This window comes from Microcaecilia unicolor, chromosome 1 (genome assembly GCF_901765095.1).
Source record: "Microcaecilia unicolor chromosome 1, aMicUni1.1, whole genome shotgun sequence".
NCBI classification, from domain to species: Eukaryota; Metazoa; Chordata; class Amphibia; order Gymnophiona; family Siphonopidae; genus Microcaecilia; species Microcaecilia unicolor.
In genome coordinates this window covers 193,779,911-193,793,422 of record NC_044031.1, presented here as the reverse complement: position 1 = coordinate 193,793,422, position 13,512 = coordinate 193,779,911, and the positions used below count along the sequence as shown (strand labels likewise).

Here is a 13,512-nt window from a genome sequence, read left to right as displayed (position 1 = left end):
CAGTGCACAGACTGTAGAAGTCAACCCATCACTGGCTTTCCTACCTAATCTCCCCTAATCTTCTTTGGATCCGATCCATCTAAGCAGGATTACTTTGTGTTTGTCCCACGCGTTTTGAATTCCATTCCCGACTTCATTGGAAGAAACGCAGTATGGACGCTCTTGCCATGGCTGTGACAACACCTGTGGAACTTCTCTACCAAGTAAGGGATGGCTCTGCTGGTGCTAGAGTGTCGATTTCACTTGACTTGGAATGCTGACTCGGTGTACTCCTTAGCCATTAAGGTATTGTTGCCACATTAAGCAAATCCACTGCACTGTCAAAGGAGGCGTACTGTACTGCACACGTTCTATGTGGAATGAAGTCTAATCACAGAGGATCCCCTGGAGTATCAAAGGACATGAATAAGTCTAAATTTGCCATCTTCTTTATTGGTAATAGCTGCTAGGTGAGAGGGTAATTTCATCAAATAGTTTGGATTGGAAGGGACTACTACATAACCTCATTTGAGCCCTGTATTTGGTCAGTTGCTACATGATCCAGTTCCAGCTCTGTATTTATCAATTAAAGTGGCAAATCAAGAAGCATATTTTTGTATTAGCAAAGTAAGTATTGCTGATGGTGTCGGTATAGAGAATCTAAAGCCATCTTTGAACCCAAATGGCAGCATCTCAGGAGGTCCCTTACTGGCAAGCTGATATAGCATATGATTTGAAAGCTGTTTTCATTGGTACTCTGCTAAACATCAATTATGTTCTGAGTCTGCATATTTATTGACTGTGTCCTGTTAGAATGTGGTAAGGTAATCTGCTACTCAATCTTGGGCAATGATCGAAAGCACTGCGCTGTTCCAAACAACTTTCTAAAAATAGATGCACTGGGCAGGGCTGGGAGCCACCATTTTCGAGGCGGCGCCAATGGAAGAGGAGGGAGGCCATCTTCCTTCTCCAATGACGGTAGGGGGGGGTGGGGAAGGGCTGCTAGACCACCAGGTCAAAGGGGGGGGATTGGCTCGGGGCCCACTAGGCCACCAGGGCTCCATTTGAGGGGATGCTAGGGGGGTTAGGGGGGCTGGAGACCCACCGATCTCCACCCCCCCTGAACATGGGTCGGGGCTGCTGCATTGAGGGGAATGGGGGGCATGCTAGCATGCAAATGCATTCTGGGCAGGGCTCACCATTTCTCCTCAATGGTTTGCAAACCCTAACACAAGCTCCGAGCTGTAAGGTTTGCCACAGACAGCGCGCCAATGTTTGGCTCGCTGATCATTGGGGAGGAATTTGCATGCTACTCGCTAAGAGCCCTGATTTGCATGCTAGTTGCATTCAGAGCCTGTGAGCTCATTGTTTTACGCACTCAGGGGCTCTGATCATGGGATGGTAGCAAAAGCTGGTGCTAGTATGGCACTAACAGCCTCAAGCTCCTGCATTTGCTTCTGATCATCGGCCCATCTGTGGCTTTGTCAGTAGCAGGTTTGTGGGTTTGGAGCTCATTGGCAATAGAACTTAAAGTTGAGGCATTTCGAAAGCAATTTAAAGCATGATTGTTGCAGTTGTCTGGGTCTTAATGCATCTGAGTAAGTGGAACCAATGTTTTAGCCATCATGATGGCAAGACCCACACAACTATAACAATCATGATACTAGCCATGAAAGCCTAAGAGAACAAAATTTAAAGTATATTTCTTTCAAAAAGTGGTGTGGTGTTTTTTTTTTTTATTTTAGTTTTTTGTGATGTCTCTTTAATGTTTTTGTTTTTCTTTGTTGTGGATGCTTATTGCAAACTGCAGTAAATTGTTCTTGGCTGATTTTGCGTATAACACCTTTACCAAACAAGCCAGCAAGCAAAGCGCCTGTCATCCTAGTCCAGTTAACTGGTGAAGGAGCCCAAGGTGGGTGACATCATCACTTAACGCCCATGCCCAACATTAGTACAAGGTGTTTCTTGTACCCAACAAGATACCAATAATGCTTGGTTCGTAAATATGGTACAAATATGTCTCTATTTACAGAGAGTTCCGATACAACCATTCTAGTTGAATTGCTAGTCTGATATAACAGCATTGCCCTTGATATTCTATGATATAATGATGAAAAGCAAAAGGGGGTGACCAATTGTGCCAAGTGGCCCTAAATGCCTCATTGAATTTTAACTATGTGAAACCTTTTTTTTTTTTTAATTATTTTTTTATCACTTTTTATTTTACAAGTTTCACTTGCAAAAAGGAAATACAAAGATATATATATATATTTTTTTCAAATCAGTAAGAAATTATATCAAACACATTATTTACCTACTATCAATCTCTCCGTAGACTACAAATAAGATAAAGAGGGGGGGAGTGATTTACAGGTGAGGAGATCCAAAATTCCAAAGAAAATAATAATAATATTTAAATAGCCTGGCCTAAATTCCACTAGTTTTATACTTAATCAGTTGTCCTATCTCTCATTCCTTCGGTCTGTTAGATAACTTTTTCATATCTAAAAAGGTTCATAGTTGTTCTGGCTCAAAGAAAGCGTATTTATTCCCTAGAAATCTTATTAAGCATTTGCATGGGTATGCGAATAGAATGTTGCTCCCAGAGCCCTTGTCTAAGAGCAAGAAACTGTTTCCTCCTGTCCTGTGTCGTCTTTGTAACATCTGGAAAGATCCAAATTCTCTGTCCACAAAGTATTTTTGAAGAATTCTTAAAGTACAGCTTCATTACCGAATTCAAATCTTGTTCAAATACAAACGAAACTATTAGGGTTCTTCATTGAGTCACTTCAGACAATGATTGTTCCAGAAATGCTGATATATCTTGAATTTCCTGTGCTGGTTCTTGATTCAAAGTCATACTCCTTAATCCTTTAATTTCTTCTCCGATCTGTGGAGATATTGGCAAGTAATAAGTCTTATTAAATGATGGAATAGCCGCAGAAGGGTATTGTAAAACTTCCAGTAGGTATTTCTTGAAGAAATCCGTCGAACTTATACCAGTAACCATAGGAAAATTCAATAATCTTAAATTGTCGCCTGTTGTAATTCCCAGTTTGTTCTATTTTCATATGTGTCAAAGCTTTATCCTTTATTACTACCCAGTAATAGATTTTAAGTCTTTAACCTCTGTTGAATCTGTGATATTTGATTCATTGAATCCTGCTTAACGTTTTCTAATGAAGTTAAAGTTTCAACTTTACTCACGAGAAGAGAGGTTTCCTGGGTTGATTTAGAAACAACCGTTGTTAAGTTCTGAATAGCTCTGCAAATAGCCTCCAGAGTAATCTCCATGGGAGCAACTAACTCCAAGATCGTTTCACCTGCGGTCTAGGCTGATGCACTGCCGAACAAGGTCCCACTGCTATTGACTCCCGATTTGGCTGGGCCTTTGCTCCTCTCCCAAGAACGCAGGGCAATGAGAAGGATTAAGATCCAGAGGTGATAATGATGTCGCTATCCCCAAGAGAGCCATCACTCGTCCTTCGGCTCTCAGCTCAGTGTCAGCCACTCCGATATGTGGGACGCTCGTTGCTTAGCGATCGATTGTCTGCTGGTTCGGGGACGATGTTCTGGCCAGTGGCAGTTGGCCTTTCACCATCCCCTTCCTTTTAGTATGAGGCTTGAGGATAGGAAATATGATAGTGGAAACGCCAGCAAACAACTCTGATCGAGCAGCAAACGTGCTCAGGCTGCCATCTTGACACACTCCCTGTAAAGTCCTTGGAATCTTAATTTAGCCCTCTCTGTGCTTGTTCAACCTGTTTTTGAGCCTCTGTCATCCATCTCTATTAAGGATCTTACTCTGAAAGCAGTTTTTCTAGTAGCTATTTCTTCGGTGAGATGTGTTTTCTGAATTGCAAGCTCTCTCCTGCAGATCTCCTTTCCTGGAGTTTCTACACGATCGTGTTGTTTTACGACCTGTTCCATCTTTTTTACCAAAGGTTTTGTCGTCTTTTCATATTAATCAGCCTATCGTTCTGCCGTCCCTAGGGTTTTCTACGGGATCGGAGGATCAACGATTGCTTCATAAGCTCGATGTTCGAAGAGTTTTGCGTCAGTATGTCAAGTGGACTGAAGAGTTTCGATGGTCAGACCGCCTCTTTATTTTACTAGGGGCAGACGCAAAGGTTTGGCAGCTTCTAAGTCCACTTTAGCTAGATGGATTAAAGAAGTCATTGCTTCAGCTTATCTTCTTAAGGGTAAGCCTATTCCAGATGGTGTTAAGGCCCATTCGACTAGAAGTCAGGCTGCATCCTGGGCAGAGTATTCTTTGGCATCTCCGGTAGATATTTGTAAAGCGGCTACCTGGTCTTCTCTCCATTCCTTTGTTATACATTACAGATGGATATTCAAGCATGTCAGGACCCTGTGTTCGGTCAAAGGGTTCTGTCAGCGGGGCTGCTTCTGTCCCTCCCTTAAGTGACTGCTTTTGTACTTCCCATCAGTCTTCCTGGGCCGGTCCGGAGGGACGATAAGGAAGCAGAAATTAGGTCCTACCTGCTAATTTACTTTCCTTTAGTCCCTCCGGACTGGCCCAGATCCCTCCCTTTATAGTTTTAAGTTTTTCATAGTAATTTCTCGCATTTGTCTTTATATAAACAGTGAACTAAACTTTTGCAGTAGTTTCTTGTATTGTCTTTATGGAAACAGTGGTTGTTTTCCTAACATTTGTTGTTAAAAAAAAAAAAAAAGAGACACACTGTTTGTAGATGCATGCTGGCTATTTTCCCTGGCTGTACAATCTAGCGGTGCACACATTCTTCACTTTTCTCTCTTATTTCTTATTGCTTTGATACTGATATACTGAGACTTGGAGGAGCTGAGCTCGATTCCTGTTGGCTGTCAAGATTCAATGTTCTGAGTCTTCACCTGCTGGAAGGGGTGCACAACCCATCAGTCTTCCTGGCTGGTCCAGAGGGACTAAAGGAAAGTAAATTAGCAGGTAGGACCTAATTTCTGTTTGCTGCCTGATTAATCTTGTAATCGTGATCCACATTGAACTAGTGGTCTGGTATATGCGGAATACAAGAATAAATGCTATGCTATACCTTGGAGGCTAGTGAAGCAGAAGGAGACAGAGCACTAATAAGTTCTTTGCATCACAACCACATAATAATCTAAAATGAATGTTTTTTGATCCACCAATTAAGTTCCACCACCTTCAGGTTTTTTGGCCCACCAATTAAGTACCACCACCAGCGACTGCAGCAATCTCGCTGTTAGAATCGCTATACATTATACATATATGGCACACACACCTACTCCTACCCATACCTTTTAATATAAATACAGTTGTATTAAGTACTGTTCTGCAAGCTGCGGATGTTATTCAGCTTAATAAAGGCATCTGTAGATGCCCTTTTTTGTCAAATATTAGAAGCACTCTTTAAAAAAATATATATTAAATGTTACACCTTTTAATTAGTCACATCATCAGACTGGCCCTTTTTAGATACTGCTCATCAGCCTGTAAAGCTGAGAGTCCCATGCCATTACTAGTCTCTTTAAATCCAGCACCCTTTCCTCACAATGCGCCCTTAGCCAGTGTGGTTGGCGATATGCTGCGTTGCATGCTGAAAAACACTTGCTGGTTCTAGCACAGAGAAGGCACACACATGATGAATCCTCTCCTTAGCAGATCTGTAGGATGTCACACTAGTCGCATCGAGAGAGAGAATGACCACTTGTTCTGCAGGGAAGTTGAATCCAGATGCACGGTTTCAGGTTCCTCCTGAGGCCCATGCAGTCTGTCCGTCGTCACACATATGGATTATATACTACTACTACTACTACTAAACATTTCTAAAGCACTACTAGGGTTACGCAGCGCTGTACAGTTTAACAGAGAAGGACAGTGCCTGCTCAAGGAGCTTACAATCTAAAGGACAAATGTGCAGTCAGTCAAATAGGGCAGTCAAATTGGGGCAGTCTAGATTTCCTGAATAGAGGTATAAAGGTTAGGTGCCGAAGGCTACATTGAAGAGGTGGGCTTTGAGCAAGGATTTGAAGATGGACAGGGAGGGGGCTTGGCGAATGGGCTCAGGAAGTTTATTCCAAGCTTAGGGTGAGGTGAGGCAGAAAGGGCGAGCCTGGAGTTGGAGGTGGTGGAGAAGGGTACTGAGAGGAGGGATTTGTTCTGTGAGTGGAGGTTTCGGGTGGGGAACGTAAGGGGAGATGAGGTAGAGAGGTAATGAGGGGCTGTGGACTGAGTGCATTTGTAGGTTAGGAGGAGAAGCTTGAACTGTATGCGGTAGCTGATCGGAAGCCAGTGAAGTGACTTGAGGAGATGGGGGGGGGGGGTGATATGAGCATATCGGTCCAGGCGGAATATAGACGTGCAGCAGAGTTCTGAACAGATTGAAGGGGGGCTAGATGGTTTAAGTGGGAGGCCAGTGAGGAGTAGGTTGCAGTAGTCGAGGCGAGAGTAATGAAGAGTGGATGAGAGTTCGGGTGGTGTGCTTCGAGAGGAAAGGGCGAATTTTGCTGATGTTAAAGAGAAAGAAGCTGGATAGGGAGAGAAGGAGAGGGAGTCGAAGATGACTCCGAAGTTGCGGGCAGATGAGATGGGGAGATGAGGTGTTATCGACTGAGATAGAGAGTGGAGGAAGAGGAGAAGTGAGTTTTGGTGGAAAGACGATAAGTTCGGATTTGGCCATGTTCAGTTTCAGGTGGCGGTTGGACATCCAGGCCGCAATGTCAGATAAGCAGGCCGATACTTTGGCCTGGGTTTCCGCAGTGATGTCTGGTGTGGAGAGATAAAGCTGGGTGTCGTCAGCATAAAGATGATATGGGAAACCATGCGATGAGATCAGTGAGCCCAGGGAAGAGGTGTAGATTGAAAAAAGAAGGGGTCCAAGGACAGATCCCTGGGGAACTCCAACAGAGAGCGGGATGGGGGTGGAGGAAGATCCATGAGAATGTACTCTGAAGGTACGGTGGGAGAGATAAGAGGAGAACCAGCAGAGGACAAAGCCCTGGAACCCAAATGAGGACAGTGTGGCAAGAAGTAAATCATGATTGACAGTGTCAAAAATGGCGGATAGGTCGAGGAGGATGAGGAAGGAGTAGTGACCTTTGGATTTGGCAAGGAACAGGTCATTACAGACTTTAGAGAGTGCCGTTTCTGTCGAGTGTAGAGGGAAAACCGGGTTGAAGTGGATCGAGGATGGCACGAGAGGAGAGAAAATCAAGGCAGCGGCTGTGAACAGCGTGTTCAAGTATCTTGGAGAGGAAGGGTAGGAGGGAAATGGGGCGTAGTTGGAGGGACAGGTAGGGTCTAGTGATGATTTTTTGAGGAGTAATGTGACTACGGCGTGCTTGAAGGTGTCAGGGACAGTTGCAGTAGAGAGAGAGAGGTTGAGGATAGACAGATGATGGGGGGGGGGGGGTTGACAGTAGGAGGGATGTTTAAGTAAGTTGGTGGGGATGGGTTCAGAGGAACAAGTGGTGCATTTCGAGGAGGAAATAGGTGGGCGGTCCTCTTAAGTGATATCAGGAAAAGAGGAGAAGGAGGCCTGGGTACGTTGGTTGAGTGAGTGGGTTGAAGGGTGAAGAGGAGGAGGTGGCTTGGTAGTGAACTTAAGGTTGATCTTCTGCACCTTGTCGCGGAGTAGTCAGCCAGTGATTGAGGAGAGAGTGGGGGGGGGGGGGGGTGGGTGGGAGCGGAGGGCACTTTGAGGAGGGAGTTAAGGGTGGCGAAGAGACGACGAGTGTTGGGGCTGAGAGAATTAGTCAATTGGGTGTTGTAGTCCTGTTTGGCAAGGAATAGGGAGACTGGAAGGAGGATAGCATCAATTTGTAATGAAGGAAATTGGTGTGGGTACGAGATTTCCTCCAGAGGCGTTCAGCAGATCGGGCGCAGGAGCGAAGGTATCGGATGCAAGGGGTTAGCCAGGGCTGGGGATTAGTACGCCTAGTGGGACGGTGGTGGATGGTGCGAGGGTGTCCAGTGCAGAGGAGAGAGTGGCCTTGTCGACAGACTTGGAGGACATGATAGAGGGGAGGAGATTAGAGATACTAGAGGATAAGGTGGAAGGGTCTATAGCCTGGAGATTCCTGGAAGTAGTGGTTATTGTTGGTGGGACTGAGGGGGGGAGTGATGAAGTGTGAAGGTGATCAGGTGATGATCAGAGAGAGGAAGAGCTGAGGCGTAGAAATTGGAGGGTGAGCAGGTAGAGGAGAGGATGAGGTCAAGACAATGGCTAGTTTGGTGAGTAGGGTCGTGGAGCACAGCTGGAGGTTGAAGGAGGAGTCAGAGTGAGGAACTGAGAAGCGTAAGAGTCAGATGGGTCGTCAACGTGTATGTTAAAGTCTCCAAGAATGAGGGACAGGGATGAGGGTTCAAGAAAAACGGAGAGCCAGGCATCGAAGTCAGTAAGGAAGGAAGAGGGGACTTATCAGGGGAAGTAAATGACTGCAACTCTGAGTGGCAGCGGGTAGAATAGACGGATGGAGTGGACTTCAAAGGATGAGAAGCAGTGAGACTGCGGTAGGAGGAGGGGTTGGAAACTACAGGAGGCGAAAGTAGTAATCCGACGACTCCTCAGCGGCCAGCTGGGTGGGGAGTGTGGGGAGAGATAACCTCCATGGCATAGGGCCGCGACAGAGGCAGAGTCATCAGGGGTGAGCCAGGTTTCAGTTAGGGCGAGCAATTGAAGAGAACTGGAGATGAAGAGATCGTGGGTGAAGGAAAGTTTGTTGCAGACCGAGCGGGCATTCCACAGGGCACATGAGAAGGGGAGGGAAGAGGGAGGAGGGGAATAGAGATGAGATTGGAGACATCCTTGAATCGTTTGCATGGGTAGGACGAGGACAGGTGTGGGGGTCCTGGGTTGGGATTGATGTCTCCTGCGGATAGCAGGAGAAAGCAAGAGAGTGCGGAGGAGGATGGGGGAGGTGGGGCGACGAAGGCAATGCGCTTAGGAGGAATGGGGATGGTTAATGGCTGGAAGGAAGTGTTGGAGGTTGAGAGCTAGGAAGGAGGAGGGGGACAGGAGAGATGGTGAGGTGGTGAGGGACGGGGGTGGGTAGGGTATTGCAGTAGTGAGCAGGATGGGAGAGGACATGGTTGGGCAGTGAGTTCCAGCTGTAGACAGCGGTAGGGGGAGGGGAAAAGATTAGGAATGGACAGGGTAAGGAAGATAATGTGTAAAGGGGCCATAAGTAGTGACTGAGGTGTTACAGGTGCATATGTAGTGACTAAGGTGTTAGGCAGTAGATAGAGCGGGAAGCCGGACTGGAGGCTTAAAACTGGAACAGCAGGCAGCAACTTGGAACAGAGGGGCTTGATGGGTTTATGAGCAGGCAGGTTGGTTGATGGGTTAGCAGCAGGCAGGCAGGCAGGTAGGCTGGGAGAAGGTAGGTAGATGTGCAGGCTTGAAGGCAGGCAGGTAGGCTGGGGAGGCAGGTAGGTAGATGTGCGGCTTCGGAGTTGATGGGTTAGCAGGCAGGCAGGTAGGCTGGGGAGGCAGGTAGGTAGTTGATGGGCAGGCAAGTCGATGGGCTGAGAAGCAGGTAAGTTGATGGGCTGGCGAGCAGGTAAGTCAATGGGCTGACAAACAGGCAGGTTGGTTGATGGGCTAGCAGGCAGGCAGGTTGGTTGATAGGCAGGCAGGAAGGCAGGTTGATGGGCTGACAAGCAGGCAGGCTGGTTGATGGGCTAGCAGGCAGGGGCTGATGCGATGTGACTGGAACAAGTTGGAATGGGTGGACAGGAGCAGGCAGGAACAGACTGATTCGAACAAGCTGGAACGGGCGGACTGGAGCAAGCTGGAATGGGCGGACTGGAGCAAGCTGGAACAGGCGGACTAGAACACTGGAACAAGCATTGCAGATGGACTGGAACACTGGAACAAGCATTGCAGATGGACTGGAACAAGTTGGAGTAGATGGACTGGAACAAGTTGGAGCAGGAGGCAGCGGAGTAGCAGGACTGGAACAAGTTGGAGCAGACGGATTGAAACAAGCTGGAACGAACGGAATAGAACAAGCTGGAACGGATGGACTGGACTGGAACAAGCTGGAGCAGACGGGATGGAACAAGCTGGGACAGTCTGGAGCAGAAGATAGTGGAGGAGCAGAACCGGAACAGGGATTAAGTTTGCTGGTCCACAGTTGATGTGTCCACAGTACCGGTACCACTTCCTATTCAATGGCCTCCTTGGCAGGGTTTCCACTTAGTCAGAGGGTGATGGGTTGGGGCTAGCTAGCGGGAAGATTACCCATTCAGGTTCAGGAGAGCATGGGCAGGTTTCTCGTTTACCTCTGTCGGCGCAGGTCCGCTTCAGTAGTGTTCTCTGCGATTCAGGTGACTCGATCAGCTCCATGTGGTCAGGATGTGTCCATGTGGCGCACCCAATTGCCGGAGGTGTCCCGGGTCTTGTCACGCGACGTGCAAGTCCAGGTCATTCTACGGCTCTCCGGTTCTCCGGCCGTCTGCTGCAGTCCTCTGGCCTGTTTCCCTGTCCTCTCTCACTTTTAGGTTCACGCCTCGCTCTTCTCTCTGCACCAGCTGAGTTCCACCTCCGTGGTCGCTCAGGCTGGTCAGGTCGTCGGCCCTGGAGATGGGACAACGGGCGAGCGGCTAGTCAGGAGGAGGGCTGAAGGTGCGCGGTACCAGGGTTTCCTGTCTCCGACAGGCGGCCGGCGGGGTTGGAGGTAGGTGAGGCCGAGATGCAGCGTGGTCTCGTTGCTATTTGTCGGGTTCTCCCTAGCGGCTCAGATCGGGGAACCGGACGATTGTGGTCCGGTTCGGCTCCGCAGTTTCTCACGCTGCGGTTACCCATGAAATCGGGCCGATCCGTGCCGATTTCGGGCTGGTCCGCTACAGGTGTATACCTTCAATTTGATCTTAAAATCTTTTCTTAAAATATATTGTGGGATATATTTGATAGAGTGAAATTGAATGCTATTCAGACAGTGTTTTTATGACTCTTGGGTGGTGATGCTGTTTTCATTAAGAATAAACTCAAGCTAGCTATGACATTATCCCTCATATGGTGTCCTATGATAGCTAGCTAACCCATTCTTGGTTGTAATTTAAGTCCATAGCTCTTGTTCCTAAAATTTTGAACATTTAGGATGTTGTCATAATTGTCCCTGTGCAGAATTTCTCAAATATTTAGTAATGAATATGGCTGCTGTTTGAAGAACAACTACTGGGATTCTATGGATGGAAATCTGTTCCGTGAGGCAAACGATTGTGGAGTAACTGGTTGTCCCATGATATCACATAACATGATAAGCAAAGAATGAGTATGAGGGTTCACTGCCGCTAAATATAACCAGTGTTCTACCTAGAAATTTTTGCAAGCCAGGTGGCATGAAGGAGTAGCTGGATAGGGGGAGGGGAAATACTGCGCAGTTTAATAAAAGTTTTCTGTAATTAGCTGGGTAGTTAGTAATATCAGTCAGGTAGCATGTCTATCCAAAAGTTCCTGGGCAGAACACTGATGACAATGCTATAAACGTCTGTAACTATAGTTGAGTTACATAGTTGCCTGCTAGAACAGCAGCATCTTAAGTGTTTGATTGGCCTTACATTGTCATTGCATCATAATACTTGTTACATGAGTCAGAAACATGCGTTGCCTCGTTTTTTTGTTTGTTTGTTTTAAAATTTTTTTTTTTTTTTTTGAACAGGAGCAACGAAGGAAGGAGGTGCTGGAGCCCTGGATAGAAGATGATTTTGTGAAGGCATTTACAGAGGTTCCCTCTGTTCAGGTACTTTTCATGTTGACTTTGGTGCTTTTTCGGTGTTCTGTAATTTCATGTGCTGCTAGTCTTTTGTTACAAATCTGATTGTCACGCCTTTTTATTTTTAAAATACAAACTTTATCCCCCTGTTACGAAGCCGTGTGGCAATGCCGACACAGCCCATTCACAGTGAATGGGCTATGTCAGCATTAGCGCACGGCAGCCACTAGCGCAGCTTTGTAAACAGGGAGGTTAGTTTTGACCAGTGGAAGCAGTATTTCAGAAAAATTAACTAGTCTTAAAATATGATCCTGTATGTTTTTAGAAGAAAAAGGATAGTTAATATATACAAAAACCTTTTCACCTCTAACTTGCGGATGTTGTGCTTTTAGCAGTTCTCTTAGTGCTCCTTTTACAAAGTGGTGCTACCGATTAGCGTGCACACAAATGTGACGCCCCATGTGAATTGAATGGACTAATTGTATTCAGCATACATTTATCAGTAGTGCCGCGTCGTAAAAGGAGCCCATAGTTTTCTGCAGTCTTACTTATTTTTTTTTAAATAATTAATTTTAATGCTGATTTAACTGAAGCTATGGATAGTGTGCAGTTGCTTTAGATTGATGGAAAGACTATACATCTGATGGTAAAGGTGTGTTAGGGCTATAACTCCCAGCTTTTGGCCTTTTTTCCCCACATATACTAATTGCATAATATGATACACTTAAATAGTTTTGTTAAAATAGTATAAATAAAGAGGCTATGACCTTTTGGCTTATTGTAAGGCAGCAAAGGAAATGAGAAGCATAGATGTCTAAAGGGATGTTATTCGAAACTTTCTCATGTTGATCTTCATATAGTTGCCTTTTCAACCTAATTTTATGTAGGGTGGCTAGTCAGAAAATATATATTTAGTTCTGCTTGTGCAAAACTACAGTATCTTACAAGTGCTTGCTGCTGAATGAGAAACCTGTTATAAAATGTGTACTGTTGCAAAAAATGAATTTGAGTGATGCACATTAGAAGAAGCTATTTTGCAAAAGAAAAGTGCAAATGAGTAGTAACGTCATATAAGACTTCACACATATACAGTGATGTGAAAAGAATACCCCCCCCCCCCCCGATTTCCCCTGTTAGTGCATACGTGTCACACTGAATGGTTTCTGATCTTTAAACAAAATATAGCATTAGACAAGGGAACCTGAGTAAACACATAAGTGTTATAAATTATTACTTTATTTAAGGAACAAAGTTATCTAACACCCTTATTGCCTAAATGAAACGTAGATGCCCCCTTAGTTAATCAACCTATTCCTTAGCCTCTGCAGTAGATGAATTCAGAAACTGGCGGATTGTGTCCGTCTACCAGCAGGTGGAGATAGAGAAAAAACTGAAGGGAGTGAGATTAGATAGCCAGCCCTTCCATCAGTTAGTATATCTCTATTTCCAACACATGGTGGATGGATTCTTACCAGTTCCTGGATTCGGTGATTTTAGGGGTACTCCTGGGCTTGGTAGCCAGTTGAGGCAGGGGGTATTTTGTCACTGGAGCCATCCTTAGGGGCATACTTATTTTGTCACGTCCCTGCCTCACCCCAATAATCCCCTTCTCCCTTTCTCAGGCTTGTTTGTGGCTGCACCCTTACCTACCTCACAACAATTAAAAAAGTAAAATAAAATAAAAAAATAGTGTCAGCTGGCAAAAATAAAAGGAGAGAGCATTTTACAAGCTGTAGCTTGTGCAGTACGGGATCCCAGTGCCGGAATGAGTTCTGCTCTTGAGCTTACTGTGTCTTTTTGGCGGTGGCTTGTTGCTGGGAGGCTAGCAAACGAACT

The 13,512-nt window shown here is 45.8% G+C and overlaps 1 protein-coding gene across 1 annotated transcript in view; it reads left to right on the top strand.

The window, feature by feature from the left end:
• The window catches only part of CLASP2 (cytoplasmic linker associated protein 2), a 977,269-nt gene that overhangs the window by 424,320 nt on the left and 539,437 nt on the right, over positions 1 to 13,512 (top strand). The window lies entirely within an intron of this gene.